A 24,872-nucleotide genomic window follows, 5' to 3' on the forward strand; every position below is an offset into this window, starting at 1 on the left:
AAGTATTTGATCTCTTGCTGATTTTGTAAGTTTGCCCACTGACAAAGACATGAACAGTCTATAATTTTAAGGGTAGGTTAATTTTATCATTGAGAGTTAGAATATAATAAATGAAATCCAGAAAATCACTTTCTATAAATTATATACATTTATTTGCATTTTGCAGTGAGAAATAAGTATTTGATCCAATACCAACCATTAAATGTTCTGTCTCATACAGACCAGTTAGACACTCCTAATCAACTTGTTACCTGCATTAAAGACAGATGTCTTACATAGTTACCTTTATAAAAGACTCCTATCTAGACTCAATTATTCAGTCAGATTTTAACCTCTACAACTTGGGCAAGACCAAAGAACTTTCTAAGGCTATCAGGGACAAGATCATAGACCTGCACAAAGCTGGAAAGGGCTGCAAAACCATACGTAAGATGCTGGTTGAGAAGGAGACAACTGTTGGTGCAATAATAAGAAAATGGAAGAAATACAAAATGACTGTCAATTGACATCGATCAGGGGCACCATGCAAAATCTCACCTTGTGGGGTAACCTAGATCATGAGGAAGGTGAGAGATCAGCCTAAAACTACATGAGTGGAACTTTTTAATGATCTCAAGGCAGCTAGGACAACAGTCACCAAGAAAACCATTGGTAACATAATACACCATAAAGCTTTAAAATCCTGCAGTGCCAGCAAGATCACCCTGCTCAAGGAAGCACATGTGCAGGCCCATCTGAAGTTTTCCAATGAACACCTGGATGATTCTGAGAATAATTGGGAGAAGGTGTTGTGGTCAGATGAGACAAAAATTGAGGTCTTTGGCATTAACTCAGCTTGCAGCCTTTGGAGGAAGAGAAATGCTGCCTATGACCCAAAGAACACCGTTCCCACTGTCAAGCATGAAGGTGGAAACATTATGTTTTGGGGGTGTTTCTCTGCTAAGGGCACAATACTACTTCATCACATCAATTGTAGAATGGATGTAGCTATGTACTGTAAAATCCTGAGTGACAACCTCCTTTCTTCTGCCAGGGCATTAAAAATGGGTTGTGGCTGGGTCTTGCAGCAAGGCGATGACCCAAAACATACAGCCAAGGCAACAAATTAGTGGCTCAACGAGAAGCACATTAAGGTCATGGAGTGGCCTAGCCAGTCTGCAGACCTTAATCCCATAGAAAACTTATGGAGAGAGTTGAAGCTCCGAGTTGCCAAGTGACAGCCTCAAAATCTTAATGATTTAGAGATGATTTGCAAAGAGGAGTGGGCTAAAATTCCTCCTGACATGTATGCAAACCTCACCATCAACTACAAAAAATGTCTAACTGCTACGCTTGCCAACAAGGGTTTTGCCACCAAGAATTAAGTCTTGTTTGCCAGAGGAATCAAATACTTATTTCACACTGCAAAATGCAAATAAATTTATATAATTTATACAATGTGATGTTCTGTATTTTATTTTTGATACTGTGTCTCTCAATGTTAAAATAAACCTACCCTTAAAATTATAGACTGTTCATGTCTTTGTCAGTGGGCAAACTTACAAAATCAGCAAGGGATCAAATACTTATTTCCCCCACTGTATAGTGCTCCTGTGAATAATGTCACTGGTGATCACTGTATTACCTGTACACTGACACTATATACAGAGTTCCAGTGTATAATGTCACTAGTGATCATTGTATTGCCTGTACATTATACACTATATGGCACATACAGAGCTACTGTGTATAATGTAGTGGGTGATCACTGTATGATCTGTATACTTACAGTATATACTATATACAGAGCTCCTGTGTGTAATGTCAGCGGTGATCACTGTATTACCTGTACACTGACACTATATACAGAGCGCCTGTGTATAATGTCACTGGTGATCACTATATTACCTGTACACTGACACTACAGTGGGTACAGAAAGTATTCAGACCCCTTTAAATTTTTCACTCTTTGTTTCATTGCAGCCATTTGGTAAATTCAAAAAAGTTAATTTTTGCAAATTTCTTAAAAAAGAAAAACTGAAATATCACATGGTCATAAGTATTCAGGTTGGATGGTGAATGTTGGTGGACAGCCATTTTCAGGTCTCTCCAGAGATGCTCAATTGGGTTTAGGTCAGGGCTCTGGCTGGGCCAGTCAAGAATGGTCAGAGAGTTGTTCTGAAGCCACTCCTTTGTTACTTTAGCTGAGTGCTTAGGGTCATTGTTAACCACTGTATATACAGAGCTCCTGTGTGTAATGCCACCGGTGATCACTGTATTACCTGTACACTGACAATATATACAAAGCTCCTGTGTATAATGTCACTGGTGATCCCTGTATTACCTGTACACTGGCATTATATACAGAGGTCCTGTGCATAATGTCACTGGTGATCACTGTATTACCTGTACACTGACACTATATACAGAGTTTCTTGTATAATGTTACTGGTGATCCCTGTATTACCTGTACACTGACACTATGTACAGAGCTCCTGTGTATAATGTCATCAGTGATCACTGTATTACCTGTACAATGACACTATATACAGAGCTCCTTGTATAATGTCACTGGTGATCCCTGTATTACCTGTACACTGACACTATATAGAGAGTTCCTGTGTATAATGTCAGCAGTGATTACTGCATTGCCTGTACACTGACACTATGTACAGGACTCCTGTGTATAATGTCACCGGTGATCACTGTATTACCTGTACACTGACACTAGCTCCTTACTATAATGTCACTAATGATCACTGTATGATCTGTACACTTACACAATATACTATCTACAGAGTACCTGTGCATAATGTCAGTGGTGATCACTTACACTATATAATCATATAATGATAATAAGATGTCTGTATTACCTGTATTATAGTGTAAACTATGTTATATACTATCAACAGATATCCTGTGTATAATGTCACTGGTGATAATATTAGTGTTAGTTTTAACATTAGTTGTTAATGATCAGTATGGTGGTATCATTTGGTCATTATGTGATGGTAATATGTGGTCTTCATCCATCCCTTCCTCTCTCCATCCATCCACAGGTATACCGTTCCATATGTTTTCGGCCTTCATCTGCTCTCTTTTACTGTCAGTATAACCAGTTTTCAGTTCTACGATAAATGATACACTAGAGATAATTCCGAGGCCAGGACTTTTTACGTTCCATTGTTGGAATCACTTATGTTTAAAAGTCCCTTCTCATCACTTGGATAAATACAAAAATATGGCGTCTCTTTTATTATACGAGCGCAGTAATAATTGCAATTTCAATTAAGACTGATTCCGAGGCGGAAAGGCGATATAATGGCTGTCACTATTAACAGCTGAATTACTGTCATTATTCTCACGCTGCACTTTATCAGTTTGCGGCCTCTCTCTCTCATGAGAGCTCAGAAATACAACCATGTTTAACACTGTAAAGAGGCCGCTAGAATGAAATTATTTTAAACTTTACTACGTACGAGATTGTACAAGAAGAACATCTTATCAGAACCATAAAACTCATCAGATCTCAGAAAATGGATGTGTTCATCTGTCAGTGCGGTGGCTCAGTGGTTAGCAGCAGAGATAAATCCAGGCTTTCTGGCACCCTGTGCAAAAATTCAGTTTGATGCACCGCACCCCAAGCACATATGTGATTTGCACACTTAGTCATGTGCCAATGACCTGCTGTAACTGATTCTCTCAATGTTAAGTGAAAACTGAGAGAAGCAGGAAGAGATGCTTGTTGTCACGTGACCGGAAGTACTGTATGAAAATCGCATATGAGTGAAGTGTCCACTGAAACCAGCAAGCAGAGTTGAGTCCTAACAGTGAGTATATCACACACTGTTAGGATTGGCTGCAAGGCTCCATATTATAATTAAAGGGTGTGTCTAGGTTTGAGATGAAAGTCTGCAGTTACTATTGAAGGCTTCAGCTTCTGAATTCTTACAGTGCATGCACTGCTCACTTTTAGGATTCTCCCTTGCCAGTGGCAAGACTGGACGGTCATGTCAGCACAAACATGAGAGTTGTATACTTCTGGTTACATTCCAACTAGATGTCTCCGGCCTCGCTCAATTCATTTTCACTGGGTGATTGTCATGTGGATACCACAACAGAGAGGGGCCAGAAGATCGTGGGGTCTGGTTTCACAAACTTGTGCACTGGCTAGAAATAATTCACTATCTTATTAAACAGTGCAGGTTTTTCCTTGCTGGCAGGGTAAGGGTTAATCTGTTCAATTCAAGCTCCTGGAGCTTTCCTAACTGGATCTTTCCTACCAGCTGTCCAGTATTTGCCACTCACCTCTGCTATATAAGCTTGCCTCTAGCACTTAGGAATTGCCAGTGTTAGTTCTTACAGGTTTGGAGTTGGAGGTGTAGTTCGTGGTTGGAGTTGGTGTCTGGAGATTTGTTCAGGAGATTGTTGCTTGGAGTTTTGTTTGTCTGCACATCCTCATTCTCTCCTATTTGGTTTCTCCTTCCTTTTAGGGCCCCGTCACACATAGCGATGCACCAGCGATCCCGACAACGTTATGACCTTGTCAGGATCGCTGGTGTGTCGCTACAAGATCGCTGGTGAGCTGCCAAACAGGCAGCTTCACCAGCGATCAGCACCAGCGACACGGGGGTAACAAGCAACGCACTTCGCTTATTTACCCACTGTGTACCTTAGTTACCAGTGCGCTGGTGCAGTGAGCTGGTAACCAAGGTACACATCGGGGTTCTAAGCGGCACGCGGCACTTAGAAACCCGATGTGTACCTTGGTTACCAGCTCCCTGCACCAGCGCGCTGGTAACTAAGGTACATATCGGGTTTCTAACAGCTGCGTGCCGCTTAGAAACCCTCTGTTTGCCTTAGTTACCAGCTCTTGCTCGCTGATCGCTGGTCTCCCGCCTGTCACACGCAGGGATGCGTGCTGGCCAGCGGGAGACGAGCGTTCAAAAAAATGTCCTGGCCATTCCAGGACGATCAGCGATAACCGGCAAGGAGGCCAGTCGATGGTCAGTGTCACACACAGCGATCTCGCTGATGAGATTGCTGTTGCGTCACAAAACTTGTGACTCAGCAGGTATCTCGCTAGTGAGATCGCTATGTGTGACGGGGGCTTTACTCCCCTGTGTTCCACTTATCCATATCTGTCTTCCCTTGTTTGTCTGGTTAGTTCTATCCTATACAATTCGGCTTCTCACCTGGGTGGGTGAGGGGACAGATAAGGGTTGGAGTATAGCAAGGTACATGAACCTGGCGTCTCCACCTTCAGGAGAAATCCAGGGGATAGGAATAGACTAGGATGCCCCTAGTACTAAGGACACTGGTACTGTTAACATTGTCGCAATTAATGTAGCCCACTGCCAGACCGGCCCATCTAACATTAGCAGACAGCCTGTCTGACCCTGATCAGTGGTATCTGTAATATTGATGACTTCACAACAGGGTAGCTTGTATGCCACACAATAGCTTGATGGTTAACGCTGGTGCTGTGCAGTACTGATGTCTTGGGTTATAATCCCAGCAAGGGTGAAATCTACCAGGGTTTTTTGTGTCCTCCTTGTGATTGTGTGGGTTTCTTCCTACACTCTGGAGACATAATTATAGCGGGTGTCTATAATGTACAGCCATTACTGCCTTCATTAGGGCTGACATCCTATAAGTACATCTTTGGGAACGGAACTACTCATACGCTGCTTCATTCATTGTCTATGGGACTGACTCGCCCCCAGAGGCCGTGGGGTACTCGGTGTCGGGCCCGTTGCTTTCAACGGGAGATGTCACAGTGGCAGTGACCCGGTCCGTGGCCTCAGGCGGTCAATGTAAAAGGGGTAGAGTGATGGGGATAAAGTCATTGAGATAATTCATGATGCCACTTGTGGTTTCTGGTCAGTTCGACCAGTGCTGCAGGGTTGCTTCTCTGGGACAGATGGTGTGGTGCAGCAATGATGATGAAGCTCCCCACAGGTGGACCTGTAGTCCCAGGGCAGTAGTAATAGGTGTTGAGGTAGATGAGGAGATAGTAAGGAGAAGGAGATGGTGCAGTGTTAGGCACAGAGATGTAGCAGTGCTGAGGGGGTTGGTGCAGGAAGAAGGCAATGAGACAGATGAATGCAGTTCCAGTTCTTTTACTCACGTTCTTGGCACAGACAGGTGCCCGCTTCAATGCTGCGGTCTCCAGATCAGGGGCTCAGCCAACTCCCAGGCAGATGGAATTAACCTTTCCAGCTCTCCCTTTCGTGTGCCTGTTCTGAACGTCTCCTCACTAGCGCTTATACTGAAGTACTTGTAGTTGTGTGTTAAACCCAAGTTTCTCCTCTCAGATGTTCCTTGAAACTCTACTCGCATGACAAGTGACTGTAGCCTGCTTCGGGGACTCCATCCGTCATGTCCCGGCTCACACATAGGTTGCCACCATGTCTTCGAGTCTTTTGTGGGAATAGAGTGGTCACAGCTCCTATTCCTCCGGTGTCTGCTGCTGGAACATTAATTTCACAAACAGCCTCAGGGACCGGACTCCGGCCATGCGTTTCAAACTTCAGGAAGGGTTCTGCTCTGACCCTAGTCCCTAATTCTCTTCTCCTTACGTTCCGCACTAATCTATCTTTCCTTTGTAGAATCAGGCTTTCTATGACTCTTTCCTGTGCCAGCAGCTCCAGGTCACAGGAGTCTGCTGCAGCACTTCTTTCACTCCATCCCTCTCTGGGGACCTTCTCTCACAGACTGACCACTTCCTAACATTCTCTGCTCTCATATGCAGTCTAAGCTCCACCCACCTCCCAGCACTCTTCGTGTTCCAAGCAGGGAGCCATGAAGGTTGCTCCGCTACACTACTGTGTTTGTGTGGGATGCAGGTGTTGGAGTGTGGTCAGGTGTTCCCATCTTACCTGGAGAGTGGGATACTACACCTCAGGAGGAGGTGCAGTACCTCTGTGGCGACTGAACCCTCAGGGGCGCCACAGGAATGTCTGAGAAAGCAGAGCTCCATTTTCTCCTTGTAGTCCCGTAGTCCATAATTGCAGAAGAGGATACGTGCGTATCTCAGCTCCATTCATGTTCTAGTTTTTTAATGGCCAGAAGTTAACTCACAGGTAGGACAGTAGTCCAGTGGTGAGCTCTATTGCCTTGCGGTGCTGGGGTTGTCCTTAGTTCAACTATGACTGAGGGCATTGAGATTCCACCTATCAAGTAAACTATAGAAATTGCAATCAGTGACTACAAAGGGAGCCTATGCTTCCTTTTTATGACCTTCGCATAGGTTCTGGGAGTCATATTGATGACTTAGGCCTCTTTCACACATCAGGTTTTCGCCGTCAGGCGCGATCCGGCGCTTTTGACAGAAACCGGATCCGGCGAAATGCAATGCCGGATCCGGTTTCCCCCCTCATTGACTTGCATTTGCGCCGGATCGCGCCGGATGGCCATGCGTTTCATCCGGTTTTCGCCGGATCCGGCAATGTGTCGCGATCCGGCGTCTGGAAAAAGCGGCTACTGTAACGTTTTTGTCTCCGGCGAAAAAGCCGGACACGCCGGATCCGGCGCGTCCGGCTTTTTCACACAATGAAAGCCTATGAGCGCCGCAATGCGCCGGATCCGGTTTTTTGGTCTGAGCATGCTCAGTAGCTCTGCCCACAGGAGATATATAAAAGCAAGACAATGGGACCCTCAGCCACACCCAACATGCCACCCAAGCCAAGAACCAGGAGAAGGCAGCAGACATCTGCAGCAGCAGCACCATCAGCACCACCCCAAATGGAGCAGCAAATGGAACATGCTGAGGAGGGGAGTCCAGCAGCAGATGAGAGATGGTAATTATCAAATCCCCCATTCCTCCAAACTAGGGCCATGGAATATCAAGATATTCATTGGCCCTTTGTTTCTCTTTATTCAACAGCCGCCAAAGAGATGCAGCAGCAGCAGCAGCAGCAGAAATGGCATCACTGGCAGCAGCAACAGCAGCAGCAATACCCACAGCCATGGAGTCTGGCCATCAACAGGACAGCACATCTTCTTCTGGGAGCCCTCCCTCGCATCGTCAGCGTTTGACGGTAAGTTTTTATTTCCAAAATCCATCATCTCTGTAATATATGTCTATTCATTGCCTTTTATTTCAAAACAGGAATCACAAGATGAAGAGGAGCTCCCAGAAGAAGAAGGAAGGGGTGGACAGACACCTGGAGTGGGCTCACAATTGGTAAGTTTTTTGCATCAAACGCAGAAACACAACATCACACTACACACAACACATAGAAAACAATGTTCTGCAGACCACACACAGCAAACAAATGCCTACATCCAAAGACATAACATTTTTTGTTTTCTTCTCTAGTCTTCCCAATCTGGTGCTCGGCCAAGAGGTCCTCGCAGTGCCTCCCAGGATCGTCGGCGACAGCAACGCGGCGGTCACCAGCGTGTAAGTATAAATATTTTTGCTTTGTTTTTTTTGCACTTTTTATTTCATTTCTTTTGTGGAGGCTAATGTTATTTTTGTCTTTTTCTTTAACAGCCTTCACAGCGTGCTCCCGACTCTGACGGTGAGGATGGAGGACTCGATGTGGACCACCTCATCGATCTCGTCAGACAAAGGGAGCCGCTCTGGAATATGGCTGACCGCCGCCACGCTGACCTTATCGTTACCCGACGACTCTGGGAGGAAATCTGTTCACTCCTTGTGGGCCGCTGGGAGGACCTCGATGTTCGGGCCCAGATTAAAGAGCGTAAGTATATACAGTACCGGTTGCTTGATGTAAACCAGTGTTTCCCGAACTCCAGTCCTCGTGGTCCCCACGGATCATGTGTTCAGGATTTCTATTTACTATGGAAATCCTGAAAACATGACCCCTGGGGACCATGAGGACTGGAGTTTGTGAAACACTGATGTTGTATACTAACCACTCCTTTCTCGTTTCAGGGAACAGAATTGTGAATCGGTGGCGGTCTGTGAGGGATCGTTTCAAGAAGGAGTTCAATAAAGAGATGCGGGCCCCGAGTGGATCTGGAGGACGCAGGAGCAAGTACAAGTACGCACAAGCCCTGTCGTTCCTCCGGGAAACAATGCTCACCAGAAGGTAAATATTACACACCACATGTGAAAAAAAATGTTAGATGTAACTTTTTTTTTTCAGCCAGGGCCATACCATGTCAGTATTTTAATTGTTTTTTTTTCTCTTTATTCCACAGCACGGTGAGCAGCACTCGGGAGCCTGCACGATTGGACCCTTCTGAGGCGATCCCTGAGGAGACCGGCACCGAGGGACACTTCGACCGCCCCGGTACATCTGCACCTTCCCAGCCTTCCCACACATTCGATCCATCTGTCCCATCCACCAGCACAGGAGCATCGTGGCCGCCTACATTACATGAAGCTGCTAGTGAGGAGATCGCTTTCCCTTTACCCCACCCTTCTGCCCCTGCCACCTCTAGTACACCTGCGGGTACTGGGCGGCAGCGGCAGAGGGGTCAGGAAAAGAGTTATGCGCAAGAGTTCTTGCATCTGAATGCATCTTTCCAGAACTGTCTAAAAGTCTTGTCAGAGCAAATCTCCGCAGGCTTTCAGCCGATCAACTCCAGCATTCTGGAGGTGAAGACACTTCTGCAAACCATGCATTCAGAAGCAAGATCTTCGCCAAACCACACCTTTTTCAGGTCTGTTGTGGAGTGCATGGCAACACTATCTCCTACCCAGCAGATGCATGTAATGCATTCGTGCCACGGTGCTCTACAGCAGGTTACCTCCCAACCTCCACCTCCCACCACTGTAGTTCCTCCACCTGCACCCCCTCCAGCCACTTTCCATCCTCCCCCTCCTATTACATCTGCACCCCCTCCAGCCACTTTCCATCCTCCCCCTCCTATTACATCTGCACCCCCTCCAGCCACTTTCCATCCTCCCCCTCCTATTACATCTGCACCCCCTCCAGCCACTTTCCATCCTCCCCCTCCTATTACATACCAGCAACCTCACCAGTACCAGCAACCTCCCCAGTACCAGACATCTCCCCACTTCAAGCAACCTGCCCCGTACCAAACTCCTTCCCCGTACCAAACTCCTTCCCCGTACCAAACTCCTTCCCCATACAACTTTCCATCAACATCATCTGCTCCTACAGTCCCTGCCCAACCCTCCACTCCACCGCCCACCACCTCTTCTGCCTCCAACATGTCCACCCATTCTGTAGCTTTTTCCACACCTTCACCTCTAACTGTTCCTTCCCCACCACGATCCCAGTCCTCTCTCCACACACCCAGTGTCGAAGTGTCCCGCAGCCCCTCCAGCAGTATTTCCACCCCACACTACACAGATTTATGATGTTTTTGTAATAAAAATGCCCATTGGGTTTAAAACCTTTATTAAAAAAGTTTTTTGCACTTTAAAAACATTTTACAAAAAAAAAAAAATTTTAAATAAAAGTTAAATTATCGTTTCACAATGGTTGTCTGTCTTTTCTTTCTGCGGCGAACTATGTTTAAAAAAAAGGTTAAATACAGGGTATTTCAAAGGTAAAAAGGTATTCAAAACCAGGTATATAACTGTGGGTAAATTTTAGCTTTTTGCCACAGTTGTGTTCCTGGTTGTGTTTGAAGCAAAGTATTTCACCTAAAAAGTTGTGTTTATTGTTGGTGATTTCCTAACAATGTACACAACTTTTGTTAAAAGGTGAAATACTTTGCATAAAACACAACCAGGTACACACCTGTGGCCTAAAGCTAAAAATAGTAGACCATGACAAGATAGCCAACTTTGGTTGGCAAAGGTATATACTGTTGGTCCAGAAGGTACACAAGTTTGGTTAGGGCACAAATCTTTCACACTCTGTCATCCTGCCAGTGTACTCTGCCTTGAGGGGCCACAAGGGTCAATTTTAAAAACCGGATCCGGCGTAATCCGTCGAAAAACGGATAGAAAAACGGATGAACCGGATGAGACGGATCCGGTTTTGTCTGTCAAGAACAAGACGGAGCCGGCAGAAAACCGGATCCGGCACATCAGGTTTTACAAAACATTTGCCGGATCCGGCATTCCGGCACGACGCCGGATCGCGCCTGACGCCGAAAACCTGATGTGTGAAAGTAGCCTTAGCCAGAGGTTATTTATTGAGCATCACTGTGGCTCAGTGGTTTGCATTGTTGCTTTGCAGCGCTGGAGTCCTGGGTTCACGATCCCACTGTAGATGACATCTGCAAGGAGTTTGTATGTTCTCCCTGTTCATGTGGGGAGTTCTCCCTTGCTACAAGGACAAGGTGGTGCTCTTTTTCTAGACCTTCCCATAGGTGCTGAAAGTCATATCAGTAAGTTAGCCAGGACCTAGCTATTGAGCATTAATGTAGCTCAGTGGAAAGCACTGTTGCTTTGCAGTATGGGAGTCCTGAATTCTAATCCCACTGTGGATGCCATCTGCAAGGAGTTTGTATGTTCTTCATGTGCTTGAGTGGTCTCCACTAATGCTCTGACGACATACAGGTGTTACCTGTATTCAGGGCTTAGCTGGTATTCAGAGTCACTGCTGTGGGGGAAGTTAATGTACCCAATTTACTGGACAAGTATCTGGAATGGACTGTCTGCGGTTATTGGATGAAAGAAGCAAATAGTGGTTTTGAATATATTCAGTTAGGCATTATTTTAAGTGCAAACATAATTTTCTTCTGCTTGGTTGCCATCCTTAGCAACTGAGCTGAATATATTGCAGATTTCTTTAAGTAATAGCTAGCTTCTGCTTGTAGCAGGACATTCATCCAATGAGGACAGGCACTACTAAGGATACTTGCCCAATGAAGTGGACAGGCAAGCAGCTACCTAGCAGTGTCCCTCCTGGATGGTGCACAAGCCCTGCTGCTGCATTAAGGATGGACTGGAGAGGGGAAAGTCAAGTAAGGGGAGGCCAATTAATAGAGCATTACAGTAGTCCAGGCGGGAGTGGATCAAGGAGACAGTGAGGGTTTTTGTTGTTTCCATGGTGAGAAAAGGGCGGATTCTAGAGATGTTCTTTAGGTGTAAGTGGCAAGAGCGGGCAAGAGATTGTATATGGGAGGTAAAGGAGAGATTGGTGTCAAACGTAACACCCAGACAGCGCGCCTTCTGCCGGGGTGTTATTATGGTGCCACCCACGGAGAGTGAAATATCAGATTTAGGGAGGTTAGTAGATGGTGGGAGCAGAAGTTCAGTTTTGGGAGGTTGAGTTTCAGATAGAGAGCGGACATGATGTTGGAGACTGTGGACAGACAGTCACTGGCGTTCTGTAGTACAGCGTGGGTTATGTTAGGGGATGACATGCATAGTTGTGTGTCATCAGCATAAAGATGGTACTGATAGCCAAATCTGCTGATGGTCTGTCCAATTGGGATTGTGTAGAGAGAGGAGAGAAGGGCGCCAAGGACTGAGCCCTGAGGTACCCCAACAGTGAGAGGAAGAGGAGATGAAGTGGAGCCAGCGAACGAAACACTGAAGGAGCAGTCAGAAAAATAGGAAGAGAACCAGGAGAGGGCCGTGTCCTTAATGCCTAGTGACTGGAGCCTAGACAGGATAAGACAGTGGTCAACAGTGTTGAAAGCTGCAGAAAGGCCAAGAAGAATGAGCAGAGAGTGGTCACGTTACATTTTGCTGTCAGAAGGTCATTGGTCACTTTGATGACTGCAGTTTCTGTCGAATGTAGGGGACAGAAGTCGGACTGTGAAGGGTCTAGGAGGGAATGAGTGGAGAGGTAACAGGGGAGTAGACCAGACGCTCCAAGAGTTTAGAGATGAAGGGGAGATTGGAGACTGGTCTGTAGTTTGTGCAGAATGGGTCAAGGGCGGGCTTCTCTAGTAATTGAGTAATGGTAGAGTGTTTGAAGGAGGATGGGAAAATGCCAGAGGAGAGGGAGAGATTAAAGATTGTAGTTAGGTGAGTTGTGACGACTGGAGAGAGAGACTGGAGGAGATGTGAGTGAAAGGGGTCAGTAGTGCATGTTGTCGGACGAGAAGAAAAGAGGAGCCTGGAGACTTTTTCTTCTGTGATGGGATCAAATGTGGAGAGGGAGCCAGGAGAAATGCAGGGTGGGATGGGAGTCACTGCACTTGGTGGCTGGGAGAGGATTTCCTGATGGATCTTATCTATTTTCTCTATAAAGTGGGAGGCCAGGTCATCAGCACAAATGTCTGTGATAGGGGCTTGTGCTTTCGGCCTGAAGAGTGAGTGAAAGGTGTCAAAAAGGTTCTTGGATAGTGAGGAGATCAGGGTGGTGTAGTAGGTCTATTTGGCAAAGTGGAGGGCATAGTTATAGGTTCTTAATATAAATTTGAAGTGGATGAAGTCTTCTGGTGTGCGAGTTTTCCTCCATAAGCGTTCAGCACTACTAGAGTATCGCTGGAGAAATAGTTTGCTATGTGAGCCACGGCTGTTTTACTCTGTTTGGAGGTTCTCAGGGTGAGGGGCACTACTTGGTCAAGGGTGCTTCTGAGAGTGTCATTAAAGTGGTGTACAGCCAGATCAGCACTGTATGTCTTTGGAGCATGATTGGAGACCACACAAGCACAGGGAGAACATACAAACTCATTGCAGATGTCACCCATGGTGGGATTTGAACCCAGGGCTCCCATGCTGCAAAGCACCAGTGCTTTCCACTGATCTACTGTGCTGCTCAGTAGCTGAACTCTGGCAAAGTCATCAATATGATTCTCAGCATCTACAGCAAGGTCTGACGCCCCCGGAAGAAGCTGGTGTGAAACGCGCAATGGGGTGAAAGAGGCTGTGCCATCCACAGTCACTTATGCTCACTTTGCTAAGGTATAGTTACCGGTTGATTGTAAACCTTTTATTATTATCTTCAGTCACTTTTGCAGTGTAGTTTAAGGTTATTACCACATGTACTTAGACAATGTTTGTCATGATACCGCTGTGATTATTATATACATGTTTTCACCCTTTCACTGAACTTACTGCTTGTCTGGTATACCATTTATATTTTGAAACATGGTGTAATGTTTACATAAACGGGCTTTAATTTTTTGCTTCATGATCAATCTATATGTGACACCACAGCACTATTACAGTTGTGGCCAAAAGTATTGATAACCCTGCAATTCTGTCAGATAATACTCAGTTTCTTCCTGAAAATGATTGCAAACACAAATTCTTTGGTATTATTATCTCCATTTAATTTGTCTTAAATGAAAAAACACAAAAAGAATTGTCCTAAAGCCAAATTGGATATAATTCCACACCAAACATAAAAAAGAGAGTGGACAAAAGTATTGGCACTGTTCGAAAAATCATGTGATGCTTCTCTAATTTGTGTAATTAACAGCACCTGTAACTTACCTGTGGCACCTAACAGGTGTTGGCAATAAGTAAATCACACTTGCAGCCAGTTGACATGGATTAAAGTTGACTCAACCTCTGTCCTGTGTCCTTGTGTGTACCACATTGAGCATGGAGAAAAGAAAGAAGACCAAAGAACTGTCTGAAGACTTGAGAAACCAAATTGTGAGGAAGCATGAGCAATCTCAAGGCTACAAGTCCATCTCCAAAGACCTGAATGTTCCTGTGTCTACCGTGCGCAGTGTCGTCAAGAAGTTTAAAGCCCATGGCACTGTGGCTAACCTCCCTAGATGTGGACGGAAAAGAAAAATTGATGAGATTTCAACGCAAGATTGTGCGGATGTTGGATAAAGCACCTCAACTAAAATCCAAGCAAGTTCAAGCTGCCCTGCAGTCCGAGGGTACAACAGTGTCAACCCGTACTATCCGTCGGTGTCTGAATGAAAAGGGACTGTATGGTAGGAGACCCCGGAAGACCCCACTTCTTACCCCGAGACATAAAAAAGCCAGGCTGGAGTTTGCCAAAACTTACCTGAAAAAGCCTAAAACGTTTTGGAAGAATGTTCTCTGGTTAGATGAGACAAAAGTAGAGCTTTTTGGGCAAAGGCATCAACACAGAGTTTACAGGAGAAAAAAAGAGGCATTCAAAGAAAAGAACATGGTCCCTACAGTCAAACATGGCGGAGGTTCCCTGATGTTTTGGGGTTGCTTTGCTGCCTCTGGCACTGGACTGCTTGACCGTGTGCATGGCATTATGAAGTCTGAAGACTACCAACAAATTTTGCAGCATAATGTAGGGCCCAGTGTGAGAAAGCTGGGTCTCCCTCAGAGGTCATGGGTCTTCCAGCAGGACAATGACCCAAAACACACTTGAAAAAGCACTAGAAAATGGTTTGAGAGAAAGCACTGGAGACTTCTAAGGTGGCCAGCAATGAGTCCAGACCTGAATCCCATAGAACACCTGTGGAGAGATCTAAAAATGGCAGTTTGGAGAAGGCACCCTTCAAATATCAGGGATCTGGAGCAGTTTGCCAAAGAAGAATGGTCTAAAATTCCAGCAGAGCATTGTAAGAAACTTATTGATGGTTACCGGAAGCGGTTGGTTGCAGTTATTTTGGCTAAAGGTTGTGCAACCAGGTATTAGGCTGAGGGTGCCAATACTTTTGTCTGGCTCATTTTTGGAATTTTGTGTGAAATGATCAATGTTTTGCTTTTTGCTTCATTCTCTTTTGTGTTTTTTCATTTAAGACAAATTAAATGAAGATAATAATACCAAAGAATTTGTGTTTGCAATCATTTTCAGGAAGAAACTGAGTATTATCTGACAGAATTGCAGGGGGTGTCAATACTTTTGGCCACAACAGTATGTGACTTCATTGTTGTTAGGTGATTGAGCGCCTCCTACTGGGCGTTTTTGTTTATATTTTTAAACTGTTTTATATGTATTAATAAAATTTGATTTTTTAACTTTCTGCTGGATCTCTTCACATTTCGGCTAATTTAATATATATGTCTGCAAATTGTTTTTTTGTGATACGTGTTTTGAAGTGCCAGAGAGACCATATTTATTCTTGGGCTAATTTTGGTATATTTAAGGTCTAGAACGTGTAGACTGATGTGTTCTTCAAGCAAGGGAGAACTTACAAACTCCTTGTAGATATTGGAGTGAGGGATTTGAACCCAGGACTCCAATACTGCAAAGCACCAGTGCTTTCCACTGAGCCACCATGCTGCTCAATAGCAAGGTCATCAATATGACTCTCAGGACCTATGGTCAGGTCATGAAAAGGGAGAGTAGGCTCCATTTGTAGTTACTGATTACAATTTATAAAAAAAAACCTGAGAGGTGGAGTCTCATTGTCCTCAGTCAGAGTTGAACTAAGGACCTGGCAAGGGAACAGAGCCAACCACTGACATATGGAAAGATTAAGAAAAAAACTAGAATAGGACCTCAGAAGTTCAGCATAGTACACCAACAGTACTTAACACTGAGCCACCATGCCACTTAAAAACTAATCTCTGGCTAAGTTATCAATATGACACTATAAACCAATGAGAATGTCATGAAAAAGAGTGTCAGGCTTCCCTTGCATTCACTGACTTCAAAGATGTGTAGTCTCACGAGCACCAGTGAGATATGAATTAAGGACCCCAACACTGCGAAGCAGTGGTCCTAACCACCAAGGCATCATGCTGCGCAAGGTATGGTTAATGGCAAGGTCATGAATATGACTCGCAGCATCTGTGGGCAGCTCATGAAAATGAAGAGTAGATTCAATTTAAAAACACTGATGGCAAATTCGAAAGTACACCTGAGAGGTGGAATCTCTTTGCTCCTTTGCACTTGGTGGGCTTGGCCACATGCGGAAAGTAAGCGGAACAATGCATTCCTATGTGTGCGGAATTCCCACAATTCCGCAAAAAGAATGAGCATGCTGCGTATTTTTCCACAATGCGATTCTGCCGCGGAAAAAAACACAGCATTAGCACAGCATGTGCGGATGCCATTGAATTCAATGGATTGCTTATTTTATGTGTTTTCGCGGTGATAAAGCGCATTAAATCTTTGGGAATTCCACATGTGTGCACATTAGGGTGACCGCAAAAAATCGATGTCGGAATTTTGTCCGTCTGGACCCCACAAAATGATTCCCCTTTCCAGATATTGAGAGAGCCAAAATTTGAGCTCGATCAAACGACGTTAACCCGTGCCGCTCGTCGCTCAAAGTTTGAAAAAATCCAAATTGAGGTATTTTAAGATTTAGGTATTTTGCATAGTCTGTTAGACTATAAAGAATGTGACAACAACATTGCAGAAATAGCCCTGACCAAATTTTCGAACCATTTGTGGTATTTGAATGCAGAGTTGGTGGGATTATCGTTTTTTGATCCCACCATTACAGACAATGAAAAGTTGTTAATGGCTAATAAATTGCTCAGTAGCACAGATGAACCATCAGAGCACGCTAGGGTTGTAAATCCAAAAGTTAGGAAAGAAAAATTAAAAGAGGTAGGAAGTAACCGACTTTAACGACCTTCTGACAAAAGATGAAGAACAAAAGCAATATGTCCTGCAAGTTGTAAGCAAATGCCGAGCATTATATTCTGACGTTTCAAAAACTACTTTAACAAAAGCTCTAGAATAGATAACTATGTAAAATTATCAACTCATGTAGGTTAGCGTGCTCTGATGGTTCATCTGTGCTACTGAGCAATTTATTAGCCATTAACAACTTTTCATTGTCTGTAATGGTGGGATCAAAAAACGATAATCCCACCAACTCTGCATTCAAATACCACAAATGGTTCGAAAATTTGGTCAGGGCTATTTCTGCAATGTTGTTGTCACATTCTTTATAGTCTAACAGACTATGCAAAATACCTAAATCTTAAAATACCTCAATTTGGATTTTTTCAAACTTTGAGCGACGAGCGGCACGGGTTAACGTCGTTTGATCGAGCTCAAATTTTGGCTCTCAATATCTGGAAAGGGGAATCGTTTTGTGGGGTCCAGACGAACAAGATTCTGACATTTTTTCCCCCCATATGAGATCCGGTCACCCTAGTGCACATAGCCTCATTCATCATGATGTACCATTGAGGACTTACATTATTATCTTAATCTATCTCTATACTCAACGTTACTTTAGAGATACGTCAGTAGTTAACACCTGTCCACTTTTCTAGTGTAATTTGGTCTAAGGTGGGCTTCACTCTGTACATACATTATCCCCTATTTTAGTATGTTTACTGGTTTTTTTTTTAGTAATTATTGATAAATAAAATTGATATATTTTAATGTTTGGGTTTTTTTTTTCTTCTCTGGTTTTTTCTCATACTGGTCTAAGTATAGTGAATCTTTGGATTTTTCTTCTCTTCCTTAGTTTATGCTTATCCTGGTGCCGGTCATGCAGAATGTGATCATCTCCTCTGTGCGCTTGTGATGTAGAACATACAGAAGGTGCACAACGATCACAATTATTATCAATCTAAATGTAGACCGTTCTTGTTTTATTTATTTATTTTTCCTTTTTTTTTAAGGTGTGATAATTATAGGAGGCAGAAATCTATACTGACCCGCAATCCGGATAATTATCTACCATAGCAACATGCAAACTGTACAATATAATCGCTGCTCACATGCACAATCTGCAGTGGGGATAGAGATATGGGTCCAGCCAGACATGGTGGTAAACCGTCCAGTGCGAGGCTGAGGCGGCCGCAAGGCTCTGTAAATGGCATCATACAAAATGCATTTGTGGGACTAGATTGCTTGCTGTAAATGTGACAAAAATGCTTAAACTGGGAAGGAATACCAATTTTATCATCTAACCATTGTGATATGAAAAGTTCTGCAGCTTCAATTCTATCTATCCATAATCCTTCCTTCACCCAGCTAAATCATTGATTTGTCTACTGTCTATCTATCTATCTATATATCTATCTATCTATCTATCTATCTATCTATTATCTATCTATCTAGCTATCATCTATCATCTATATCTCTTATCTATCTATCTATCATCTATTATCTATATATTATCTATCAATATCTATTATAGATCTATTATCTATCATCTATCTATCATCTGTCTATTATCTATCATCTATCATATCTGTCTATTATCTATCTATCTATCTATCTTTTATCTATTATCTATCTAGCTATCTATCATCTATCTATTATCTATCATCTATATCTATTATCTATCTATCTATCATCTATTATCTATCATCATTATCTACCAATATCTATTATCTATCTATCTATCTATCTATCTATTATCTATCTATCCCATATCTATTGATCTATCTATCTATCTATCTATCTATCTATCTATCTATCTATCTATCTATCTATCTAATGGAGCACAGTGTTGCTGTAGAGGACCTGCCTGTCGTCTCTTATGAGTGTGGTGCCCGTTTTTTCCCTCTTTCTCCCACATACATTTATATCCATTTCTCTCGGCTTCTATTGGCACCGCTGGGTATGAACACGACTGATCAAGTGGCGATCTCTTGGAGCTGAATTGAGGCAACAAATCAAGCATGTAACCAACAGATGTTTTATTGTCTGGAAGCCACTGGGAATATTCTGCCCAGATTTGCTCTCAATGGCACAGTTAGGTTCCATAAGCTCACAATTTAAGGAATGTTTGCAGTTTAACCTTTACACAGCTAGCAGCATCGGCAGCGAGTCTCAATACACAGGCCTGCGCCGCGTTAACTAATGATGATCACGGCAGAAAAGGCGGCTTGTAATCTCCGCGGAATTATCCCCCGCTACCTGCGCTCACTCACAAATGACACTTATCAAACTACAAAGTGGCCAGACCTGAAGGAAAAGAGGAAACCTCGCCTTGACGCTAATCCCTTCTGTTCCCAATAGGGATTTTTTTCTGAAAGAGGTCACTCCATGATGAGGCTTAATATGATATTACATTAAAACGTTCAGAGTCGTGATACATAAAACTCGTCCGGTGCTGGAAAGTCAGCAACAATTATCTGTTAAAAAAAAATGTAAAAACACTTACTGGTTTATTTTTTTCAATCACATTGCTGCATTTTGCTCAGTGATTGACTGCAGCGTTGACATGTGTTGTAGTCATGATGTCATTGCTAAAGCCTGTCAACAAAGACCAGGGGTAGTGGCAGTGAGTGGTTGGAGCTGCAGAGGAGCTTCATGGCTAGGCAGCTACAGCAACCTTACATCTCCAAGCATAATGCTGAGTGTTGGATGGAGTGGTGTAAAGGTGCCACCACTGGACTCTGGAGGAAACGTGTTCTGTGCAGTGATGGATCACACTTCTCTATCTGAGTCTGATGGAGTAGTCTGGGTTTGGTGATTCCAGTAGAACATTATTTGCCTGCCTGCATTGTGCCCCCTGTACATTTTGGTTTAGGAGAGGAAATGCTATGGGGGTGTTTTTCAGGGGTCAGCATTGGCCCTTTACTTTCAATAAATCTTAATGGTTCAGCACAAGACATTGTGGACAATTGTAGCTTGCAGCTTGTGAATGTTCTGATTTGATGTATCAGGGTTGAGAAATCTTTTCATTCAAACTGGCCAATAAAGTCCAAGTATATTGACACCCCCCCATTTTACTTCCAAGCATATAATTTAAAGTTTGATTGCTTAGCGCTGGCACATCGGATTTCTACAAGGCAGGTCTCATTTTTATTGTTGTTTTTTGACCTACAGTTGTGGCCAAAAGTATTGACACCCCTGCTATTCTGTCAGATAATACTCAGTTTCTTCCTGAAAATGATTGCAAACACAAATTCTTTGGTATTATTATCTTCATTTAATTTGTCTTAGGCTACTTTCACACATCAGGTTTTCGGCGTCAGGCGCGATCCGGCGTCGTGCCGGAATGCCGGATCCGGCAAATGTTTTGTAAAACCTGATGTACCGGATCCGGTTTTCTGCCGGATCCGTCTTGTTCTTGACAGACAAAACCGGATCCGTCTCATCCGGTTCATCCGTTTTTCTATCCGTTTTTCGACGGATTACGCCGGATCCGGTTTTTAAAATTGACCCTCAAGGCAGAGTACACTGGCAGGATGACAGAGTGTGAAAGATTTGTGCCCTAACCAAACTTGTGTACCTTCTGGACCAACAGTATATACCTTTGCCAACCAAAGTTGGCTATCTTGTCATGGTCTACTATTTTTAGCTTTAGGCCACAGGTGTGTACCTGGTTGTGTTTTATGCAAACTATTTCACCTTTTAACAAAAGTTGTGTACATTGTTAGGAAATCACCAACAATAAACACAACTTTTTAGGTGAAATACTTTGATTCAAACACAACCAGGAACACAACTGTGGCAAAAAGCTAAAATTTACCCACAGTTATATACCTGGTTTTGAATACCTTTTTACCTTTGAAATACCCTGTATTTAACCTTTTTTTTAAACATAGTTCGCCGCAGAAAGAAAAGACAGACAACCATTGTGAAACGATAATTTAACTTTTATTTAAAATTTTTTTTTTTTTGTAAAATGTTTTTAAAGTGCAAAAAACTTTTTTAATAAAGGTTTTAAACCCAATGGGCATTTTTATTAAAAAAAAAAAAATTACAAATCTGTGTAGTGTGGGGTGGAAATACTGCTGGAGGGGCTGCGGGACACTTCAACACTGGGTGTGTGGAGAGAGGACTGGGATCGTGGTGGGGAAGGAACAGTTAGAGGTGAAGGTGTGGAAAAAGCTACAGAATGGGTGGACATGTTGGAGGCAGAAGAGGTGGTGGGCGGTGGAGTGGAGGGTTGGGCAGGGACTGTAGGAGCAGATGATGTTGATGGAAAGTTGTATGGGGAAGGAGTTTGGTACGGGGAAGGAGTTTGGTACGGGGAAGGAGTTTGGTACGGGGCAGGTTGCTGGAAGTGGGGAAATGTCTGGTACTGGGGAGGTTGCTGGTACTGGTGAGGTTGCTGGTATGTAATAGGAGGGGGAGGATGGAAAGTGGCTGGAGGGGGTGCAGATGTAATAGGAGGGGGAGGATGGAAAGTGGCTGGAGGGGGTGCAGATGTAATAGGAGGGGGAGGATGGAAAGTGGCTGGAGGGGGTGCAGGTGGAGGAACTACAGTGGTGGGAGGTGGAGGTTGGGAGGTAACCTGCTGTAGAGCACCGTGGCACGAATGCATTACATGCATCTGCTGGGTAGGAGATAGTGTTGCCATGCACTCCACAACAGACCTGAAAAAGGTGTGGTTTGGCGAAGATCTTGCTTCTGAATGCATGGTTTGCAGAAGTGTCTTCACCTCCAGAATGCTGGAGTTGATCTGCTGAAAGCCTGCGGAGATTTGCTCTGACAAGACTTTTAGACAGTTCTGGAAAGATGCATTCAGATGCAAGAACTCTTGCGCATAACTCTTTTCCTGACCCCTCTGCCGCTGCCGCCCAGTACCCGCAGGTGTACTAGAGGTGGCAGGGGCAGAAGGGTGGGGAAAAGGGAAAGCGATCTCCTCACCAGCAGCTTCATGTAATGTAGGCGGCCACGATGCTCCTGTGCTGGTGGATGGGACAGATGGGTCGAATGTGTGGGAAGGCTGGGAAGGTGCAGATGTACCGGGGCGGTCGAAGTGTCCCTCGGTGCCGGTCTCCTCAGGGATCGCCTCAGAAGGGTCCAATCGTGCAGGCTCCCGAGTGCTGCTCACCGTGCTGTGGAATAAAGAGAAAAAAAAACAATTAAAATACTGACATGGTATGGCCCTGGCTGAAAAAAAAAAGTTACATCTAACATTTTTTTTCACATGTGGTGTGTGATATTTACCTTCTGGTGAGCATTGTTTCCCGGAGGAACGACAGGGCTTGTGCGTACTTGTACTTGCTCCTGCGTCCTCCAGATCTACTCGGGGCCCGCATCTCTTTATTGAACTCCTTCTTGAAACGATCCCTCACAGACCGCCACCGATTCACAATTCTGTTCCCTGAAACGAGAAAGGAGTGGTTAGTATACAACATCAGTGTTTCACAAACTCCAGTCCTCATGGTCCCCAGGGGTCATGTTTTCAGGATTTCCATAGTAAATAGAAATCCTGAACACATGATCCGTGGGGACCACGAGGACTGGAGTTCGGGAAACACTGGTTTACATCAAGCAACCGGTACTGTATATACTTACGCTCTTTAATCTGGGCCCGAACATCGAGGTCCTCCCAGCGGCCCACAAGGAGCAAACAGATTTCCTCCCAGAGTCGTCGGGTAACGATCAGGTCAGCGTGGCGGCGGTCAGCCATATTCCAGAGCGGCTCCCTTTCTCTGACGAGATCGATGAGGCGGTCCACATCAATCCCTCCATCCTCACCGTCAGAGTCGGGAGCACGCTGTGAAGGCTGTTAAAGAAAAAGACAAAAATAACATAATTAGCCTCCACAAAAGAAATGAAATAAAAAGTGCAAAAAAAACAAAGCAAAAATATTTATACTTACACGATGGTGACCGCCGCGTTGCTGTCGCCGACGACCCTGGGAGGCACTGCGAGGACCTCTTGGCCGAGCACCAGATTGGGAAGACTAGAGAAAAAAACAAAAAATGTTATGTCTTTGGATGTAGGCATTTGTTTGCTGTGTGTGGTCTGCAGAACGTTGTTTTCTATGTGTTGTGTGTAGTGTGATGTTGTGTTTCTGCGTTTGATGCAAAAAACTTACCAATTGTGAGCCCACTCCAGGTGTCTGTCCACCCCTTCCTTCTTCTTCTGGGAGCTCCTCTTCATCTTGTGATTCCTGTTTTGAAATAAAAGGCAATGAATAGACATATATTACAGAGATGATGGATTTTGGAAATAAAAACTTACCGTCAAACGCTGACGATGCGAGGGAGGGCTCCCAGAAGAAGATGTGCTGTCCTGTTGATGGCCAGACTCCATGGCCGTGGGTATTGCTGCTGCTGTTGCTGCTGCCAGTGATGCCATTTCTGCTGCTGCTGCTGCTGCATCTCTTTGGCGGCTGTTGAATAAAGAGAAACAAAGGGCCAATGAATATCTTGATATTCCATGGCCCTAGTTTGGAGGAATGGGGGATTTGATAATTACCGTCTCTCATCTGCTGCTGGACTCCCCTCCTCAGCATGTTCCATTTGCTGCTCCATTTGTGGTGGTGCTGATGGTGCTGCTGCTGCAGATGTCTGCTGCCTTCTCCTGCTCCTGGTTCTTGGCTTGGGTGGCATGTTGGGTGTGGCTGAGGGTCCCATTGTCTTGCTTTTATATATCTCCTGTGGGCAGAGCTACTGAGCATGCTCAGACCAAAAAACCGGATCCGGCGCATTGCGGCGCTCATAGGCTTTCATTGTGTGAAAAAGCCGGACGCGCCGGATCCGGCGTGTCCGGCTTTTTCGACGGAGACAAAAAACGTTACAGTAGCCGTTTTTTCCAGACGCCGGATCGCGACACATTGCCGGATCCGGCGAAAACCGGATGAAACGCATGGCCATCCGGCGCGATCCGGCGCAAATGCAAGTCAATGGGGGGGAAACCGGATCCGGCATTGCATTTCGCCGGATCCGGTTTCTGTCAAAAGCGCCGGATCGCGCCTGACGGCGAAAACCTGATGTGTGAAAGAGGCCTTAAATGAAAAAACACAAAAAGAATTGTCCTAAAGCCAAATTGGATATAATTCCACACCAAACATAAAAAAGAGGGTGGACAAAAGTATTGGCACTGTTGGAAAAATCATGTGATGCTTCTCTAAATTGTGTAAATCACAGCACCTGTAACTTACCTGTGGCACCTAACAGGTGTTGGCAATAACTAAATCACACTTGCAGCCAGTTGACATGGATTAAAGTTGACTCAACCTCTGTCCTGTGTCCTTGTGTGTACCACATTGAGCATGGAGAGAAGAAAGAAGACCAAAGAACTGTCTGAGGACTTGAGAAACCAAATTGTGAGGAGGCATGAGCAATCTCAAGGCTACAAGTCCATCTCCAAAGACCTGAATGTTCCTGTGTCTACCGTGCGCAGTGTCATCAAGAAGTTTAAGGCCCATGGCACTGTGGCTAACCTCCCTAGATGTGGACGGAAAAGAAAAATTGACAAGAGATTTCAACGCAAAATTGTGCGGATGTTGGATAAAGAACCTCGACTAACATCCAAACAAGTTCA

This window comes from Dendrobates tinctorius, unplaced genomic scaffold (assembly GCF_039654945.1).
Source record: "Dendrobates tinctorius isolate UK_male_01 unplaced genomic scaffold, ASM3965494v1 ptg000057l, whole genome shotgun sequence".
NCBI lineage: Eukaryota > Metazoa > Chordata > Amphibia > Anura > Dendrobatidae > Dendrobates > Dendrobates tinctorius.